At 39.4% G+C, this 21,148-nt stretch overlaps 1 long non-coding RNA gene across 1 annotated transcript in view; it reads left to right on the top strand.

Annotated features, from left to right (window-relative positions):
• The first annotated feature begins 417 nt into the window (after positions 1 to 417).
• The window catches only part of LOC147575600 (uncharacterized), a 42,038-nt gene continuing 21,307 nt past the window's right edge, over positions 418 to 21,148 (top strand). Inside the window, exons 1-2 of the long non-coding RNA XR_015242742.1 lie at positions 418 to 456; positions 8,400 to 8,684. This is a non-coding gene — a long non-coding RNA (uncharacterized LOC147575600). The remainder of the gene's footprint in view (positions 457 to 8,399; positions 8,685 to 21,148) is intronic.

Below are 21,148 nucleotides of genomic sequence, written 5' to 3'. Positions count from 1 at the left end.
TTCTTTGGCTTATTTATATGCTCTGATAAATATTATCTCAGGAAAAAGAGAAAAATACAGTTAGATAGATCAGGAGGTGTAAAGTTATGAGTCAAGACAATTCATTTTGTAATTCTTGGTAACACCTTGCCTGGGGAAATCTAATCTGTTAAAATCTAATTGTTTAGCCTATATCCCATACTAGGTAAACTCTATGTAAATAAAAAATGCCCTTGAGTACAGTTAAATTGAATCTAGGTTCTCATGTGACTCGGCCATGTTCCAAATATTAGCTTCTGTTTTCAGCTTCTGAATGTCTTTCTAGCTTGAAATGAACAAAGAAAATTCATAGAAATAGTATTAACATCACTAACACCTGGGATGACTAAAACACTTAAAACTTTTTTTTTTTTTTTTTTTTTACAGATTTTTAACAGACTTTTTTGCAAGGCTGGACTGGAAAGGCAGGTAGGCAAGGTGAGTGGCTGAGAAAAATTCCCATGTTCAATGGGGATGCTTTGGTAAGATTTAGACCGATGAAGCAGAGTCAGTGAAAATTCTATCATACAGAGATCCATTTTCTAACTCCTGATTTAAAGGTATATCATGTGAAAGTGATAGACTACTGTGTCAGGCTGCCTATGGCAAACTTGGTATTATTGCTATCCCCTTCTATGGTGTCTTCTGCATTGTTGAGAGGAAGTGAGAGACTTGTCTGTGGTTTCAAGTTAGAGTTTGTCAATGAGAGATGTTCACATGTTATTTGGTAACAAGAAAATAATGGGATGTCACTATTCTTTGGAGGTTGTTACAGCCAGATTCAGGGGCAGATGAATTACTGAAGGTTAGGTCTTGGTGAGGTGTAGAGAAGTCACTTGGTTTACTTCTGAGAACTGAGAGATTTGGGACAAAATTCTGAGGGATTTTTGAGAATTGAAACAGTTCTCCAGAAAGTTCTTGAAACTCTCTGCGTTGGTGCTTCAGGTAAGATCTTTAGGGTCAGCTTCCCCAAACTGTGCTTCTAAGTTCTTCTGATAAGCCCCTATTTCCTGATATATTCTTTATACATGGAATAGAGTGGCTTGTATTTTTTGAATGAATTCTAACTAGTAGATTTTTTTTTTCAAATTGGTTCTGGGATAATTAAACATTAAGGATGAAACTGTCATATTGATTCTCCCATAGGATTATAATTGGAGGCAGTAACAACTTCAGTGCAGGTGGAAGATGGGTCATAGATAGTCCATAATATGCAGTAGCAAAACACTTATTTACATTATCACTTCTAATTTCCTGGAGTTATGTATCCTCAGGAGGCAAGACTTTGGTAGGCTATGTAGCAATAGTAGTAATAGTAATAAAACTTCATGGTGGAAATAAATAGTATAAGAAATGTGGAATAGAGCCAGCTTCTTTTGAGTGCAATGTAAAGCTTGGAAAAAGAAACTCAATACCATGGTTTTAAATTAGTTATTCAAGGAATGGGATAAGAAACAAAGACTATGACTTTAGTTACAGTCTTGAGGAATTCTTTATCTTGTAGCCACTGGCCAATATTTCTGAAACCCAATAAAAAATATAATCCTGTGAGTGGGTAATTTGAAATTCAAAGTGAATGTGTAGACTTATCAGGTCTCTTATATTAAAGTTACAGCATTTACCAAGAAGGAATGGAAACTTGAAAATCATGAGGAGAAATCTGGGCAGATTTCAATGAATTTAAGTATCAACACCCCAAACCTGCTGGGCCTCCCTTGCCAGCAGAAGCATCGCTATTTTTTTTTCCTACGTGACCACACCATAGTGATTTTAATTCAGGCACCCACCTTGCAAGAAATGCAGAATCTCTTTTAGACCCATGGACTACCTTTCTTTACTTCCAGAACCATAATTAGACTTAAATCCTAGTAAAACCCAGGAGGATAAGAATAAAGCATAACTTATGATTAGAAAGTTCCATATACCCAAGAAGAATTTCAATATGTTGTCAATTTATAGTGGTTTGTATGTAGAAATAGATTATAGGTGTTAGACCAGGGAATAAAGAGTTTAAGGTTGAATTGGCATAATCACAGTAGAAAGTCATAGCCCCTGACCCAATTCTCAGACTCAACTCCACAGATCCTGTGATTCTTAAGTAAAGGAAAATTTGTGACCATAGTGAAGAAGGACTCTGCTCCAACATTTATATCATGGATCCTCCTCCTGCTCTTCCTCAGATTGAGTTGTGGTCATTAATAAATGTGATGATGCACTGAGGAATACCTAGAATTCTGAGTGATTTCTTGACATCTAAATTAATGCCAATTCTAGAGGATTCAAAATGTCTTTTTAGTCTACAGATGTAAAAAGCAGAAGCTTATAAAGGTAAAATAATGGACTTTTGGCTTAGGTTCTATTTCAAAATAGGTTCAGTGATACCCCAAACACCACTAGTTATGTTCCTAACTTCTGAATGAGTAGTTGGAATAAGCACACTTAGAAAGTGGCAAAATCTTCCATGTTGGCTTCCTGACCTCTGGAAAGATAGGTACAATGATAAGAACCAAATGGTAGTTTGGTAGAAAACCATAATCAATATAACACACTAGGAAAAATTTCAGAGATCAGTGACATGTTCAGAGATTTGGAATATACATTCCTGCCTTGCCCAAAAGAGATAGAATTTGGAGAATAAACGTCAATTTTTGCAAACTTAACCAAGTGGCTTCATCAGACGTAACTGCTCTTTCAGCTGTAGTTTTTATTATTATTGTTTTGCACTTGAACAAGCCAATTAAATCCCTGATGTCTGGCATTCTGCTATTGCTGCTTTGGTGATTATTTTTATCTTCTATACCTGTTAGCAAAAAAAAAAAAAAAAAAAAAAAAAAAAATTCTATAAACAGTTTGCTTTTGCTTGGCATGGATAACAGTATAGCTTCTCTGTCTTACCTCAAATGATACCAACTCTTTGTCACAATTTAGCATGCAGGGACCTTGATTCTCTCACCATTACACAGGGAATGATGCTAATCTGTAACATGAATGATATTATGGTGCTTAGAAATGGTGATCACAATGCAGCAAATACCCTAGATAGATGTCTTAGTAAATCATATGGAAGCCACAAAGGTGGAAAATAATGGCCGTAAAAATTCAGATATCTTCCATTTTGAGGAAGTTTTTAGGTGTTTAGTGGTCTGGGGCATATTGAGATTTCCCTGCAAGGTGAAGAAAAAATTCCTGCACCTTGTACCTATCACCTCTAAGAAAGGGGCACAGCATCTCTGGGCCTCTGAATTCTAGGAATAACAGATAGACATGAGTGCATGCTAATCTGACCCATTTATCTGTTACCAGTATTGAGTTGGGCCCAGATAAACAAACATAAAGCTTTCTAGAAGGCAGGAGGTGCTCTGCTTCTTGAGTTATAGGACCAAGTAGATCCAGTAGTGCTCCAAGTGTCTTTAAGAGATAGGGATACTATGTAATATCAACAGGAGAATCATGCCCAAATCTTTAGGAAACTGGACAAAGTTATGCTGGGATTTTTTTTTGGCGGGGGGGGGGGGGGAGAACAGGGACACATACTATGATTCTTTTGGAAAGCAACTTCTGTTTTCTACAGGGCTCTGGCAGCGATAGACACTTAATCATGGGATACTAAATTGCTGTGTGACATGATCTACCTTTAATTGGTTACTATGTGACTTTCAAAGTCATTAATCTGGGCATACTCAGAAACATGGAAATAAAATATACATGTTCAGGCTTGATAAGACTCTGAGTACATAATTGAGGTATATGAGTATATGACCAAGACTCTCAGTTAATTTATTTTTTTATTTTTTTAAATGTTTATTTATTTTTGAGAAAGAGAGGTGGGGGGAGGGGCAGAGAGAGGTGGAGACACAGAATCTGAAGTAGGTTCCAGGCTCTGAGCTGTCAGCACAGAACCCAATGTGGGGGTCGAACCCACGAGCTGTGAAATCATGACCTGAACTGAAGTTGGACGCTTAAGACCGAGCCACCCAGACGTCTCTATCTCAGTTAATTTTGCTTCATAGCAAGGAACCTCCAAATTTAACAGTTTAAGGGGTGCCTGGGTGGTTCATTCGGTTGAGCGTCCGACTTCAGCTCAGGTCATGATCTCACACTCCGTGAGTTCGAGTCCTGCGTCGGGCTCTGTGCTGACAGCTCAGAGCCTGGAGCCTGCTTCAGATTCTGTGTCTCCCTCTCTCTCTTCCCCTCCCCTGCTCATGCTCTGTCTCTCTCTGTCTCAAAAATAAATAAAAGCATTAAAAAAACTAAAAATACCCCCAAATTTAACAGTTTAAGATGCAACCATTTATTTATCTTACATTCCTAACAATCTATAGATCACTTAAGTCTTTTTATCTGTGGGCCAGCTTCACTGATCTTTCTGCTGGGTTTGCTCATATGTCTTCTTCTGTCACCTGGCAGCTGAATGATCTAGGTTGGCCTCAGTCACCCGTGTAGCTGTTCACAGGTCATCAGCTGGAACATTTGAGGTGACTTTATTATATATCTCTTATTCAGGCCAGCCCAGGATTTTTCACATGGAGATTACAGAATTCCAAGAAATACAAGTAGAAGCTGTGAGATTTCTGGAGGCCTATTTTCAGAACCAAAACAAAGTTATTTCTGCCACATTCTATTTGATAGCAAGGATATTAAGTTATCCCAGATTCAAGAGATGGGAAAATAGATTCCACCTCTTAATATTAGGAGCTTCAATGTGTCATTGCAATTTTAACAATGTACCTAGACTTTCATGGCACTTCTTTTTGCCACATTAATAACTCTTCCTCAATCAACATGTATGGCTTCATGGGAAGTTCTCTACTTCCAGCCAATTAAGGAAGAATAAAATAGACCTGCTTTATAAATAATTCTGCACAGTATGGTAGCACCACCCAAAAAATGGGTGAGTGAGTACAGTGGCCAGTCTCAGGAGAGTAGTTGAGGATAGTGGTGAAGAGAAATTCTACAAGTGGGCAGAAGTTTGAGTATTTCACTTCTTTGTTCACTTTTTCTATAGGAAAGATGATCAAGGATACACATTTATTCAGGCATGATTAAGCTAGGTGGTCATGGACTCAGTAGGAAGAAGATCAGAATGTTGGTAATAACAAAGTCTGTGGGAGAAGTTGGTGGAAAGGTCTCACAGAATGCACAGAAAATATGGCGATATTTATGTCCCAATAAATGCTCACCAGATAGTAACTCCTGGTAAGAGGTTCCCCAAGTTCAGGTGGCTGAGAAGACCTACGCTGCTGTGTCAGTTAGCCTCCTTCCTGATACCTCAGTGTTGCTCAATGATTTCATGAACAATGGGCCCATAGTGGCAGGGGTGGAGTTATATATGATGTCAACAATATGGCCTTTATTCATTAAGCCTGATCTGTCTGCTACATAGCTGAATGCCAAACCTGCCTATAGAAAAATCAACAACGAAACCCTTATGTGGTTTCAAACAGGTGATTAGATTGAACCTCTTCCCCACCAAGAGTAACAAGGTATCTCTACTAAAATAGATGTAGCCTAGGTTTGTATTTGATTCCCCTGCCCTCAGTGGAATTTCTCTAACCATCATTTTTTTTTTTTTTGACAACCAGTCATAGAGTACCCTGCCAGGTAAAGATTCATCAAAAGCTGAGGTGCTGAATGAGGACAAAGGAAACATGGAATGTATGGTGTAAGAAGGAAATTACTAAGTCAACCCTGGATATGTGATCAGCATCAGAAAGGAGAACTTTGGAGTTATGCATATTTTCTTCCTTGCTTTTATGTACTTTACATGTTTACCTATCCTTTCCTCTCACTTTCCCAATCTGCGATTTCTAATATATGTTAATTGTAGGTTAACCTATAATTCAGGGCTTAAATTACAAGATACTAATGGAAATTTTGTCTGAGTCTTAAAATGAAGGGCATTATTGAAAGATGAAAGGACATATAGGGTTTTGTGTCTACTTTTTGGGCAAAGAGTGAGCAAAAGTTGATGATTGTATGATATATAACTGCACTGTGACAGGTCAAAATGATGCTAATACTTTATTTGAAGGTTAAAGTGGGCAAAATAGGCATGTAGGAATGGGTGCTGGGTTGACAAATGGTGTCGTCTGTCTGTAGTACTGGACTGTCTATTGTCAACTTGGTACCAATATCACACCCTTCTAAGGTCTCTTTTGCAGAGGAAAATCCAATGTCTGCATTTCCCAGGATCTTTTTTCGTATATAATTTTAGTTTAGCATTTTCCACTTACATAGATTTGGGAGACAAAAGAGAAGGAGAAGTCACTATTCTCTGGAGATCATTGCTACCAGATCTGTGAATAAATGTGAGATCTGCAGGAGTTTTCCAGTGAGTTCTTCAGAACTACTGTTTACTGCTGCAGATTGAGATTGTTGGTGGGAGCTTCAAGGAGACTCTTGTGGATTTAATGGAGTTTCTGGCAAGCTCTTATAAATTGTATTTTGGGGATTCAGGCTGAAATCTTCAGCTTTGGCTTCAAGGAACTTTGTTCTCCAAGCTCTTACAAAAGCTGTATAAGCTCATAATTCTTATATAAAACTCTATATTTCCAGAATGGCTTCTATTTTCTTCCCTGAAACAATTGGAAGGATCTATAGTGACTCTTCAGACTGATGATAACCAGTATTGATGAAAAGGAGTCTGTTAGTATAGTTTGTATCCTATAAGGGAGAACATGCATAACAGCAAATACTCTACATTTAGTAAGGTTTTCTTAAAATGAATTTTTATTTAATAAATAGTAATAGAATCTCTACACATTAAAATACATTGTTGAGATGCTACTGATTCAATTTACTGGGAAATGAATCCTTGTATTTGATCCTTGTCTCTCTTAGCTGCCCATGTAACACCCCATCCCAGGGAAGAGAAATAGAAGATTGTGTATTTGAAAACTAATGTTGTAGCTCAATATCGTCACCTTTTTGATAAGAAGTTTGAAATTTAGGGGAAGTGATAGCCTTTGATTATTCAGCTAGGACCAAAACAAGGGCATTCTCAGTTATAATAGAAGACAGTTTCCAATAAAAAGTATCTCTAGCCAAAAAAGTCATAAGTCTACAATTCTTTACGACTATTTTTCCCACCTCTGAAGATTTCTTTTGGGATAAAAAATATTTTTGAAAATGCAGACACCTTGTGAAATAGAGTAGAAGTATGTTAGTTACACATGCTTCTATGTAATGATTTTCTCTCCAAAACTTGACTTAGCCGAGCCAATGCAAATGGTGGACCTCACTGGGCCGAAAGGCAGTGATCTCTCATTCAAAGTGATACTTTGTAGGATAAGGCCAGCCTCATGCAGGGAATGAGTTTATGTAGCCAGGTTTAATTCCAGGAATATAGATACTGGGCTGTTAAGAAAAGGGTACAGAAAGGAAACTTGGGAGAAACTTCCCAATGGCATATTCAGCCTAAATTGGAGGTTTGTCCATGATTGGCTTTGAAAAGAGATAGGAACCATTATAAATTATCAAATCAAAGGAACTGTAAACATTGAATAGTAAAACTACATCCTCATGTTACTACCTTCATATACAACAAATGTTCATTTGCTGTCTATCACATTTCAGGAAGTGTTTTATGTGCTAAAAGAAGCCTAAGAAGACCATGCAGTGAATAAAACAGCCAGCCCCTTGTCTAATGGAGTTTACATTCCAGTTGCTACGCTGGATGTATGAGAAGCAAAAGATAGGGTGTCCATATTCAAGAGGCTTATAATTCTCGGGGGAGACAAAGATAATATGACCAAAAGAAAATACAAGATTAGGTTCAATGATTCAGATGATATGAGAAAGACAAGGGATAGTTTTTCCATGAAGAAGGCTGTGGAATAGTCCAGAAGAAAAACCTGCATGAGTACATGAAGCAGTTGTACAACTGCTATGAATACCTTGGTTTTCATATTTGCCATAGCAGCCCTCAATATATTGGGGCAAATGGTTTCAAAGTGGAAATTTAAGTACCTTGTCCATGAAATAAGTATACTGTCAGTTCATTCTATATAGATGCTCAAAATAAGTTATTTCTCTGAGGCATTGGTGGCACCTTGGAGGCTCTGCTAGGTATAGAGACCATGCCTAGAGTCTAACTTGGCAGTCTGGTCAACGTCTGGCAGGTAAGAGTTGCTTCCAGAGGAAACTGGGAAAGTTGAGGATTCTCTCCACACTCCATGGGCTAACAGAGGAGAGAGGTGAAGCTCAATGTGAACAGTAAAGACAATAGAGGCCAAGAAGGTATCATCTGGCTATCCAGGTCAGATCTAGAGTCCAGGAGGTCAGAGAATTGATGAGAATGAATTCTCCAGAATGCAAGAGATATTGAAACTGGGTTGGTATCCTTGGCTGACTTTCTTTCATTTATTCATTTGTTCTTCCAGCTATTCAAAATGCACTGGGCACTGTGCATACTACTGCACCATCTGTTGGGGGAAACTGAAGAGGAACAGATACATTGCCCTACACCTTGATAAGCACCTGCAACACGTGCATGTACGGGCTGCTGGAGGAGTGCACTGGAGGAGCTTTCATTCTTACCACTGTGTGGGTGGGCGAGGAAGAACAGGTGTGAGCATTTGCCAACAGAGGCACCCATAGAGCCCCCAGGTGTTCATGCTCCTGCTTAATGTCAGGGCCAAGGAGAGGCCTTTTGGGATTTTCTTTTGGTAAGTAATTAATATACGTTTCAAGTTAAATGCCAAGAGCATGAAAAGACCTCGCAGGTGCTAAGTGTTATTATAACATATTAAAATAATGAAAGCCTTACTCATCTTGCTTTGCCTAGCTTAGTGGTTATTCTCAACACCGCCTGCAGGTTAGAATCACCTAGGGAACTTTGAAAAAAATGCCAATGCCCAGTCTTCATCTCTAGATATTGGATTTAATGGATTTTTGGTGATGCCTGAGCAAGGGGGAGGGGAGGGAAGTGAAGAAACTTCCCAGGTGATTCTAATGCACAGAGTTGTGATCCAGTGCAAGCAACTCAAAGTATTCTTTTCATTTTCTCCTTTTCCTAATAGTTTTCTGAGACTCAGCTTAATTCTCATCTCCTCTGTGAAGTCTTCCCTGATTTGTTCATCTCTTTGTAAACTACTGAACTTCATCATCTGTAATACTCAAGAACTTTCTGACCAATATACTGAGCTACTTAAAAGATCAGGGGCTATAACTTTTATTGCTCTTGCATCCTAGAAATTTGACTCTTAGATTTGGTTAAATTATCCAGAATGTGGGTCAGAAGTATAATTGTTTTTAATGTCTGTTGATGCTTTACGCAGAAATTGGAACATTTCATAGAATATTAGTGCTGCAAGGGAACTTAACGAGCCCTAATCAGATCCTCCTCGTTCTATAAATGAAAATATTCAAGGGAAAATCATTTCTCTATGTAGGATAGCCACCCACAACAAAGAATTGTCCATCCGTGAATGTTAATACTGCCAAGGTTGAGAAACCCTGCAACAGATATTTTTGCCGCCTTAGGAGAGAGGGCAAGGCCAAGGACAAAGAAGAGAGAGCCACTGTTAACTCCAAACAGAATGGCCTGCAAGTATGATAAGCTGGGGTGAGGCCTGAGAGAAGCATTCTGTGATAAGATGGAGGTCTTGACGGATGCAGTGATATATGCATCATGTTAATAAGAATTCTTACAAGGAGGCTCTGAGTCTGTCATTCAGAAGAACCCATTGTCTTATGCCCAAAGTCCTCTGCAGATAACTTGTGATTCTTTTGCATCTGAAAGCCATCCACCTGTTCTGGAGCTCCAGCATTAAGCTCAGTATTATGGACTGAATGTTTGGATCTCTCCCAAATTCATATGTTGAAGCCCTAACCTTCAATGTGACTGCATTTGGAGAAGAGGCTTTAACAGAAGTAATAAAGGTTAAATGAGGTCATAAGGGTGGGGCCCTGATCCATAGAATTAGTGTTCTTATAAGAAGAGACACTGGAGAGGCAGCAGGGTGGCGCAGTCAGTTAAGCATCTGACTTTGGCTCAGGTCATGATCTCATAGCTTGTGAGTTCAAACCCCATGTTGGGCTCTGTGCTGACAGCTCGGAGCCTGGAGCCTGCTTCGGATTCTGTGTCTCCCTCTCTCTCAGCCCCTCCCTTGCCCCTCCCCGGCCCCTCCCCTGCTTGCAGTCTGTCTCTGATTCTTAAAAATAAATAAACATTAAAAAAATTAAAAGGGGTGCCTGGGTGGCGCAGTCGGTTAAGCGGCCGACTTCAGCCAGGTCACGATCTTGCGGTCCGTGAGTTCGAGCCCCGCGTCGGGCTCTGGGCTGGTGGCTCGGAGCCTGGAGCCTGTTTCCGATTCTGTGTCTCCCTCTCTCTCTGCCCCTCCCCCGTTCATGCTCTGTCTCTCTCTGTCCCCAAAAAATAAATAAACGTTAAAAAAAAAAATTAAAAAAAAAAAAATTAAAAAAAAGAAGAGACAATGGAGCTCCATCCCTCTTTGTGCACTCAGAGGAAAGGCCATGTGAAGACTGCTGTATAAAAGCCAGGAAGAGAAGCTTCATTAGAAGCAGAACCCTTCCAGACCAAGATCTGGGACTTGCAGCCTCCAGGACTTTGAAGAATGAATTTCTGTTGTTTAAACCTCTCTCCACCCTCCTGTGTGTGTGGTATTTGGTTACAGCAGCCTGAGCAAACTAAGATATTCAGGAAGCCTGGACAATTAGAAAAAGAACAGAGCATTATTATCATCTCTAAAGTTGCAGAAAATGTCTTATGGGGGAAACAGCAAGAGAATGAAGTCCTGGCCTTTTCCCAATGAATACTATTAGTGTGAGACCTCTACTCCAACCCCTTCACCCAGCTCTATCTCCTAATGACCGCTTTCCAGTAACACCCATTTCCAAATGACTGTGGTCTTATGCTAGTCCTCTTAGATGCTCAAGCCTATTTTCAACAGAAGCACAACATATTGAATAATGCAATTAGGAGATATTTAAATAAAAGAAGGGTAAACTACTTTCATGGCCTAAGGATAAGGTATCAGGAACCAACCATTAATAATATTAATTTGTTTTCTTAAAGCCTTTAGTGCAGTGTTTTTAAAAACTGGGTTTATGTAAGAATTATTTAGAATGTATGTTAGAGATTCAGATTTGTGGATCCATCCATCACCTGGTCCTGGTTTAGTGGATTTGAAACAGGGGCCCAGAATTTGTTAATAAAATCATGGGGATTTCAAAACAGGGAATCCACCAATCACACTAAGAAACACTGTGTTCATATTTCACAAGGGATTTTTCAAGGGCTGTGGATTTTGGAAATGGAGAAGAAAAAAAAATTAGGAGGTGGAAGAAAAGGAAAGGGACTGGGAAAGACTGGGAAATAAAAAGGAAAGTGAGATATAGTTCTGATATAAATAAAGAGTGAGGGCACCCATGGGGAAGAATTGCATTTTAGGGCAAGTCACAGTGAGAAGGGATGAAAGCTACTGGGACTTTGTAGCAAGAAGGTCCAGTTTATTTGGTCTTATAACTTGCTCCTGAATCCTGGCCTTGGCGTTTGCAATTGTTGGCAGGGACAGCTATTATTTCATTCTGTCTCTCAGTTTAAAACTTAGAACCAGCAAAGAGCCCTCTATAGATCCTCTCTTTGGTTTACTAGGAGTATTCAGGAGAAAAATTTCAGGAAATGTAAGTGCAAGTGAGAGGATGGGAATCAGGCCAGATGAAGATATGTTGGCAGACATATTCCATAGACATATCCCATAGACATAGTCCATAGGATATCCTATGGGCATATCCCACAGACATCTGCAACCAGACTGTGCCAAGAGAATGAAACTCTCAAGGAAAACTATACTATGTATCCACACATTCTGTGTTCCTTAATGTTTGTTGAACCTGGGTGAAATCAGGTTTAAACAAATGTCAATCACTAAAGGGAGGTGGTTGTGTTTAAATCTGGGAGAGCTGTGGATGTCTGGGGGAAACCCACTTCCTGCCTCAGTGATGGTGGTGATGGGACAGTGGAGAGGGACTACAGAGTAGATACAAGTATACTGGATTTCTATTGCCAATTTTGTTACACTAGAAACTAGATTTCCCAGAATCTCGGGGAATGTCTAAGGTTTTCTGGGTTGGGTTCAAAAGTGAAGTTGCATGAGATTTGGGAGGTGGATATGAAACAGAAAATGAAGGTTGTCAGTGAGAAGTGATGAAAGATAGACACAGAGGTGCACGTGGGTTTCAATTTATTCTTGATCTCAACTGGTGGACTTGTTGACCAATAGCATCCATGGTCTGCCATCTTACCCTTTCCTGCAAACTCACAGAGGTAGTACTTACACAGAGCCAAATGCCTTCTGCAGACATCTACAGCCTTCTTCACAGTTGGACTCCAGCATCTAGACACTCCTAACCTCCAGATGTTCCTGTAAGCTCCAATTCATTCAGGCATACCATGCTAGTAAGGACCTTTCTCTCTGACCCTTCAACTCTAAACCTTTACTTTTCCAGTGACTCCCTCAATCACATAGGGTCTAATCCTTTTTTGGAAATTCCTTATTCCATGACAATTGTGATGATACTATTTCCTTCACTAAACCCCGATTAATACAACCTCATATCACTCCCCTCCACTAACCCTCCCAACATGCAAAAGCCTCATGGGCCTTCAAAGCACAGAGACCATTGGGGAAGGGACAATTTCCAAATATCCTAAAGAGAGCTCTTCCTGTAAGTAAGAGTGTCTGCATCTGAGAACCATCTCTTAGTCAGTGCTAGAGAAAGGTAGGCTGAGTAGAGCTATTACTTTGTGACAATATGAAATTAGAGACATCCCTCAGTTTATAAAGAACTTGGATTGAGACACACAGCCTTCAGAGATAATTGTAAAAGCTCCTGAGCCCACATAACTGTCAGTGACCCTAACCCTGAATATAAGCTTGGAACACTAGGTGAAGAAGCCTGGTGACAGACAGGTGGATGTGCTCTGTCTGGACAAGCCACCCAGACAGAGAAAATTGCTTTAGAGGAATGATTGTAAATGCAAGTGTCAAAGAGACTATCAGAGGGTGTGAAAGTGGCAACTTAAAAGATAATCCAGGGGGCATCTGGGTGGCTCAGTCTGTTAAGCATCTGACTTCCACTCAGGTCATGATCTTGCGGTCTGTGTGTTTGAGCCCCATATCAGGCTCTGTGCTGACAGCTCAGAACCTGGAGCCTGCTTTGGATTCTGTGTCTCCCTCTCTCTCTCTACTCCTCCCCCGCCTGCATGCATGTGCTCTCTCTCTTTCAAAAATAAATAAACATTAAAAAAATTAAAAAAGAAAAGGTAATTTAAGATGCTCCAAAGACAAAGAGAGACCTTCTACAGGGCAGATAACACATTACTTTCCCTTTTCAAGGGACTGGAGATTTCAATTGCAGCATGCTCACAGCCAAAGGAGACTATGGAGAATTCTCATTTTGGGTCAGTAATACCAGAGGTTGCAGGTACTGTGTCCCATCATTCTCATGGGGTCAGTGCTAACCAAACTCTGCTTTGGATTGGTAGTCTGCGGGACTTGGGACGTTTCAGTATCCTTCCCAGACAGAAGTAGATGAGCAAAGAGAGTAGGGATAGCCACAGCTATGACTGAACTTTAAGTTAGTAAGCAAAATCCATCCTTATTTTGTTGACAGAGCTGTTTCTATTCTTTGTCTCTTCCATTTGTTTTATAGAAAATGCTCTATGTGAGGATTTTGAATTGTACTGAGGCCAGGCTGATGAGAAAGTATATTTTTCCAGCTGCAGACCAATGGGTAGACAAGGATCTGGATCTTTCCTGAAGTTCTGTGGCAATAGCATCATTTGCCCTTCCCATAATTGGTGGGCATCATGACTGCACTACATGTACATAGAGGGATGAATATTCAAACTCAACAAAGGGCAGCTGAGAGTTCCTTCTCCTTCTCACCTGGTGAGAACCTCACAGTTTTTCTTTCTCCTCTCTCCTTTGGAAGCTCTCATAGGAAAATTCTCTCTCCTCTTCTTCCAGCAAGAGAAAAAAAATCACTCAGTTCAAAGGATCTGAAGGATTAGCCTGAGGTCCAAACCTGTGTGCTGGCCCTGCCTTTAAGTGCAATTATCTCCCACCTGCTGCCTCACTCAATTATCAACAAACCTAAAAATGTCTTCCACCTTCATCCCAAATGTGACAGTCCTCCAAGTAGCTGGCTAGCTGAGGGCAACAGCTGGATGAGCCTAGGAGGTGCTCTGGAGGGATAATGTTATCCTGTGATTATCACACCTTCTTCTTCCAGGGGCACAGCAACTTGTAACTATTGTCCTTCTTTCTGCTTTACATGTAAATAAAGGGAGGTGAATGCCTTGATTCCCTTAAGCTGACACTTGAAATCATGTTCCAACTGGGAGATTGAAGCTTCCAGGTATCCTTAAAATGCTAATGAGCTCTGAGATGTTCATTGTCAGGGGCTTCCAGGGGAGTTCTGCTGGTGCCCAGGGTTGCTGTGGATGGTAGAGAGCTCTGTCCCTATGTTCCTGTGTCTTCCTCTTTAGCTCTTTCAATTTACCTGAAGATTGGAATTGTTTCTCTTTATCCTAGATTCTGGTGCCACCACCAGACCAGTCCTCTAGCCCTCCAGCTCCCTTAGATAATCCTGTACAATACATGGTGGCGTGAAAATTTTGAGGCAAGCAAAGCTGATCTTGAGTTCATTCCCATCTGGGCTCATGGAGGCAAGACCTTTATAGGGGATGGGACTAGCAGAGACAAAAGTAGAAAGTGGAAAACACTGAATGGTGGAACCTGGGAAAGAAGCTAAACTTTAGCTCACAAAGAAAAAGCAGGAGTGGGAACTCAGTCAGGGTCAGACCCTGCTTCACACAATAGAAGACCCTGATTCCAATGAAGACTGGCATTTCTGAGATCACTAGGGCCAGAAGTAGACTGGAGCTGATGAGAAGAAAGTCATGGGATCTAGTGCTGGTGACCTTCTGAAACTGTCATACGGACAACTTTTCCCAAGAGCAGGGCTTCTCTGGAGGGCCTGAGTTCTCTCTTACCTCAAGGAAGCATCTCTATCAATCTTAAAATCCTAGTACTCAGAATTCTCACAATTTTCCTCTCACAGACTTTTTGTTTTTGTTGTCCACTACCCTGATTGTTTTCTCACCCAAAACCTGCAGTACTAAGACTAGAGTACTAAGACTGGATGCTAAGCTTCTCTGCTTGGCTTCATACAGACCTGCTCTTCTTTGGAGATGATTTTCACACTTTCTCTCCCTTTTCAACAGTAATAACCTTGGGTGGTCATTTAGTGCTGGGTGTACTTGCTAACCCAAGAGCTGACTGACTCACTAAAAGATGTTAAGAGCTTTTTGCATTATTATTGCATTTGCATTTAATAGAGAATTCCCCTTCCTCAAAACCTGCCCATGTGCCCCCTCTCCAATCTTGTCCAATGGGTGTTATTTATTTCATCTACTAGCTCAAAGACAATACTGAAGTGCAGAACAGAGCAGCACTTAGCTAAAGAACTTTTCCCAGGCCAGTGGAATCAGGCAGTTGGCAATTCCCAAATCTGTTTGCAGACAGTGCTGAAAGTTGAGATTAGCCTAGCTGCAGGATTGGATACAGCTTTTGGATTGCTTTGCCAAATATGGGGTAAAATGACTTTGGCTGCTGTAAACTCCAGCTTCAATGGAGACGGAAGAAGTCTCTCTTTCTCACATCTTTTCGGAGCTCCTGGGGCCTAACAGTCAGTGTTTGGCTTAGAAAGGGATTCAGTATTTTTTTTTTTTTTTTATAGTTTTGATGTCAACCCCACTGCCACATGGGAAGGCTTCTTATGTTCAAGGGGCAGCCACAAGCAAGGAAGAGCAATCTGTGTTTTTCTTTTTTTTTTTTTTTTTTTTGGTCCCTGAGATAATTTTGAAGGAGACAATGTTTGTGTTTCCAACTTACCCCTCCACTCTTCAACTTCCATATCTCCTGTGTAAGTGCCCATATATCATTCTCATGGACTTGGGATCTTAGGATGTCCTTGTAAAGGAAAGCAATCTGAGAATCACCTACCTACATTAAGTACTCAGAACTGAGTATATTATTCCTTTGAAGGCTATCTATATTTTTTTAAATTTTTTTTAAATTTAAAAAAAATTTTTTTTTTTTTAATTTTTTTTTTTCAACGTTTATTTATTTTTGGGACAGAGAGAGACAGAGCATGAACGGGGGAGGGGCAGAGAGAGAGAGGGAGACACAGAATCCGAAACAGGCTCCAGGCTCTGAGCCATCAGCCCAGAGCCCGACACGGGGCTCGAACTCACGGACCGCAAGATCGTGACCTGGCTGAAGTCGGACGCTTAACCGACTGTGCCACCCAGGCGCCCCTATTTTTTTTTTTTAATTTTTAAAAAATGTTTATTTATTATTAAATAAATGTTTATTTATTATTGAGAGACATCAGTTCACTGAAGCTCCAATTCACACTGTTGGAATTACTGATAAAGTAATGGCTTCTGTAGATTATTAATTATTATTATTTGATAATACAGAGGATCATAGAATTTTTGTGGGAAGTTAGGATAGGAAGAGAAAAAGGGAAGAGCAATGAAGCAGAACAATGGGAGGCCCAGAAGATGGACATACAGGTGTTTATATGGTCATTGGTTAACACTGCTGAGTAGCGTTAAGATGTGATCTTCTTTGATTTCCACTAACACCTTGAAGTCAATATTTATGCATCAATGCTGTTTAAAAGATAAACTCACAAAGATAACTACCATGACACTTTATAAAGTATAATAATTTTGTTGGATGATTAATAGTAGTGTGGACATTTGAAACACAATCATAGAATAGAATAGTTTTAGCTGTTTGTAGAATGGAACATTGATGGGATGCACATGGACCCCAGATGAAATATATCCTGTGCTCAATGTTAAAAAGCAAAAATATTTCCACTGCAAACATTTATTCCTGGCACATATAATTCTGTTGAGAAAATGTTTTCTGTCAATAACACATATCATAATGGTGGTTGATGTTTTGAGCTGGAAGACAGAGCCCCAAGGATGTGTGCAGCATGAGAGATAAACACACAAATACTATGAATACTGCTTTTTTGCTCAATTGGCATTAGAAAAACTTGATTCATACATCTATAAATATTTAGATTTTTTAGGTGATTGTGTGTGAAAGCATCAAAGTTGTAATAATATCTCGTGTTAAAATGAATCATTTAAAAATGCAAATTGACTTATTTACCAATCAATGTTCTTTTTTTGAACTTTGCCTGTTTAGCTGTAGCAGTTCAGGTGACTGTTAATAATTCACACTTTCACTTTCAGTCTGTATGAGAGTTCCAGTCATCATCATTCATTTTAGCCATTCTGTGTTGAATCTTATTCTGGTTTTATTTATTTATTTTTTTCAGTTTATTTATTTATTTTGAGAGAGAGAGAGAGAGAGAGAGCGAGCAGGGGAGGGGCAGAGAGAGATGGAGAAACAGAATCCCAAGCAGGCTCTACGCTGTCAGCACAGAGACTGATGCGGGGCTTGAACCCACCAATGGTGACACCTGAGCCAAAATCAAGAGTCAGACGTTCAACTGACTGAGCCACCCAGGTGCTCCTTATTTTGGTTTTAATTTCCAATACCCAGATTTCTAATAAACTTGAGCACCTTTTCATATGTCAATTTGTCATTTCAACATTTGGATTTTAAGAAGTTCCTCTTGAAATCTTTTGCTCATTTTCCTGCTGTCTTTCTTATTGATTCAAAGAAATTCTTTATGTATGCTGGGCATGAATCTTTTTTAGATTGATGTATTACAAATATCTTCTCACTCTGTGGCTTTCCTTTTAAATCTTATTGGTTTCTTTTTATAGGCAGAAAATTTAAATTTAATAAAGTCTGATTTATCAGTACTCTTTTGATTTTAGCTCTTTTGTTTCATTTTTGCCTACTTCAAAGTATTCAATATATACCCCTATGATTTCCTCTAAAATAATTACTGGTTTTATGTTCACGTTAAGATATACAGTCCATCTGGTATTGATATTTTATATATGATATATTTTTGTCCACAAACATCATTTATTGAAAAGTCTCTTTCCTAAGGTACTATAATGCTATCTTTGTCATAAATTAGATGATTTTTTAAGATATGGGTCAGTTTCTACATTCTCCGTTCTGTTCTACTCCTTTTTGTCTGTTTTACTACATTTTTGCCAAAAATGCACTTTCACAAGATAATATTATAATATGTTTTGCCATCTGGAAGTACAAATCCTGAAGCTGAAGACCAAGAAGAGGATTTATACACCTTCAAGATTACCAGAGTTATTCTTATCCCTTCCATGACCATAAAGAATTAGAACAAACTTGTCAATTTACATACAAACACACATGTGTTGTGATTTATTTTTGGATTAATGTGAATCTCTAGACAATTTGGGAGAATTAATATCTATAATATTGGTTCTCCCAATCCATGATCATGGTATATTCTTTGATTTATATAGTTTTTCTTTTATTTCTTAGTAATGTAGTTGTCAGTGTTCATATCTTACACAAGTTTTGTTAGGTTTATTATTATGTATTTTATATTTTTGATACCATTATAATTTTAAATATTTAATTTTTAAAATTTGTTTGCTATAGAAGTACAGTGGAAATTCCTTCAAATATTGTTTTGCCCATTATTTTACTCTTTTTCTTCTGAGTATCCAATTATATTTTTCTTACTATGTTCACATGCTTGATTGCACTTTTCTGTATATTCCATTCTTGTTTTCTGTATTTCAATTTGATAATATCTATATTTTAATCTTTATCCATATCTATATCTATATCGAATCTATCTGTTCCAGTCTGTGTCTTACTGATTTTTTAACTTATCTCTTGGATTCTTATTTTCAGGTATTTTTATGTATTTATTTTTTTGATGAAAATTTAATGGCAAATAGCTTTATTTCATATGAACCATGTTTTACACTTAAAGGGAAAATACAGTGCAGAAATTACAAAAGGCGATTTATTAGGAAGCAGGTAAAAAGGAATAAACATAAAGCTGTACTAAAAGGCAATCAGCTGGCAATACCATTATGAGTAGCCACTAAGAGTGGGCAAAACCAGACAGCTTACCAACAAAATGATATGGAGGCTACTGAATAGGACCCAGATGAAAATTTGTGACAGGACCTTCCCCAGGCCTGCTGGACCCTGCTGCCCTGCCAGACCTCTCTGGGGCAGAGTGAACCATCCCCCCATCCTCAAGGACAGGCCTTATAGCTCTAGACGCCCAGCTTCACAGGCTGGCAGGGCCCAGGCTGCCTGGAGAGAACAGGGCCCTCCCGCACAGGATCACAGCTCCTGGACATCCTCAGGTACTTTATTTTCAAGTTCTGGAATTTCTATTGATTCTTTTTTTAAAACTATAAGTTCTTGAATTTTTTTTTCTACTTTTAATCCATTTTATGCATATCTTTGACTACTTAAAAAACATATTTATCATTTTAACATCAATTCTTTTATTCTTCTGAAGGCATTGCTAGATCACCTGTCAGTTTATTCTTGTGTGTTTTTTTCTCAATTTTTCACAAATTCTTGTGTGTTTTGTCCTCAATGATATCATTCTGTCGTTATTATGTTATTAATCTTTAATAGTTTTTAAAAAATGTTAATGAACTTTAAAATTGCATTTATTAATTCACTCAACAAATAGTTATTGAAAATCTATTACATAACAGGCCCTGGGGAAATAGCTATAAACAAAATAGATAAAGCCTTTGCCCTCATAGGGCTTGCATTCTAATTAGGAGAAATACACGATAAACAAAAATGATAAATATATATCGCATGGTATTGAGTATTATGGAGAAAATGGAGTATAAGTTGGCCAGAGATGGATACTCTGCTGCAGTAACATTTGAGCAGAGACCCTGAAGAAGTGAGTCCCAGGAATATCTTTAATAAGAGCATTCCAAGCAAGGGCAACAAGATGTATAAAGGCACTGAGGCAGGAATGGGCTTGTATCTTTGAGAGAGAGAGTGTAAGCAGGGGTAGGGCAGATAGAGACAGAGAGAGAGGAAGATCTGAAACAGGCTCTGTGCTGATAGCAGAGCCCCAGTGCTGACTTGAACCCTCCAGTCATGAGATCATGACCTGAGCTGAAATCAGATGCTTAGCCAACTGAACCACCAGGCACTCCACATATTTAGTAATTTTTTTTTAAATTTTTTTTTTCAACGTTTATTTATTTTTGGGACAGAGAGAGACAGAGCATGAACGGGGGAGGGGCAGAGAGAGAGGGAGACACAGAATCGGAAACAGGCTCCAGGCTCCGAGGCATCAGCCCAGAGCCCGATGCGGGGCTCGAACTCACGGACCGCGAGATCGTGACCTGGCTGAAGTCGGACGCGTAACCGACTGCGCCACCCAGGCGCCCCCGGTAATTTTTTATTGAATGCCTGATATTGTGTGTAAAAATTGTTAGTAACTTCATATGATATCTTCTTTCTGAGAGGATTCAACCTTTCCTCTGCTAGTCTGATTCAGTCAGTGGTAGCTGATCATCTTTACTCCAATCAGGGACAGGCTTCAACTGAGGGTGGGTTGCAGTTTTTAGAAAGCACAGTCTGCCTTGTTTCACTCCTCTCCTGGGGTGTATCCTTGAAGAACTTTCAGTCGAACTCTAATCTTTCTGTCTTTAGGACAGACAAAAACTACCCTAGTACCAAGAGTTCTGCTCTGCTTTTCAGAGGCTCCCGATTATCTTCTAACTTCCCACCCTGTGTTACCTCAGAATTTAGCAAATATCAGGGCGCCTGGGTGGCTCAGGTTGGTTATGTGTCTGACTTCCGCTCAGGTCATGGCCTCATAGTTTGTGAGTTCAAGCCCCACATCGGGCTCTGTGATAACAGCTCGGAGCCTGGATCCTGCTTTGGGTTCTGTGTCTCCCTTTCTCTCTGTCCCTCCCCAGCTCATGTTCTGTCTCTCTCTCTCTTTCAAAAATAAAGCTTAAATACATTTAAAAAAAGACTTTAGCAAATATCTTGAGGGAGAAGTCAGATATGTATGAATTTTCTCAAATCTCTAAGATGGTCTCTTCAATCCTGTGAGATCACCAAATCGGGTAGTAATCTAGTTCTCTGTAGTGGTCTTCTGA

This window comes from Puma concolor, chromosome D3 (assembly GCF_028749965.1).
Source record: "Puma concolor isolate L17-30 chromosome D3, mPumCon1.1.hap2, whole genome shotgun sequence".
In the NCBI taxonomy this organism is placed as follows: domain Eukaryota; kingdom Metazoa; phylum Chordata; class Mammalia; order Carnivora; family Felidae; genus Puma; species Puma concolor.
The sequence above is the reverse complement of the archived record's forward strand: the minus strand, read 5'-3'. Positions and strand labels throughout refer to the sequence as shown.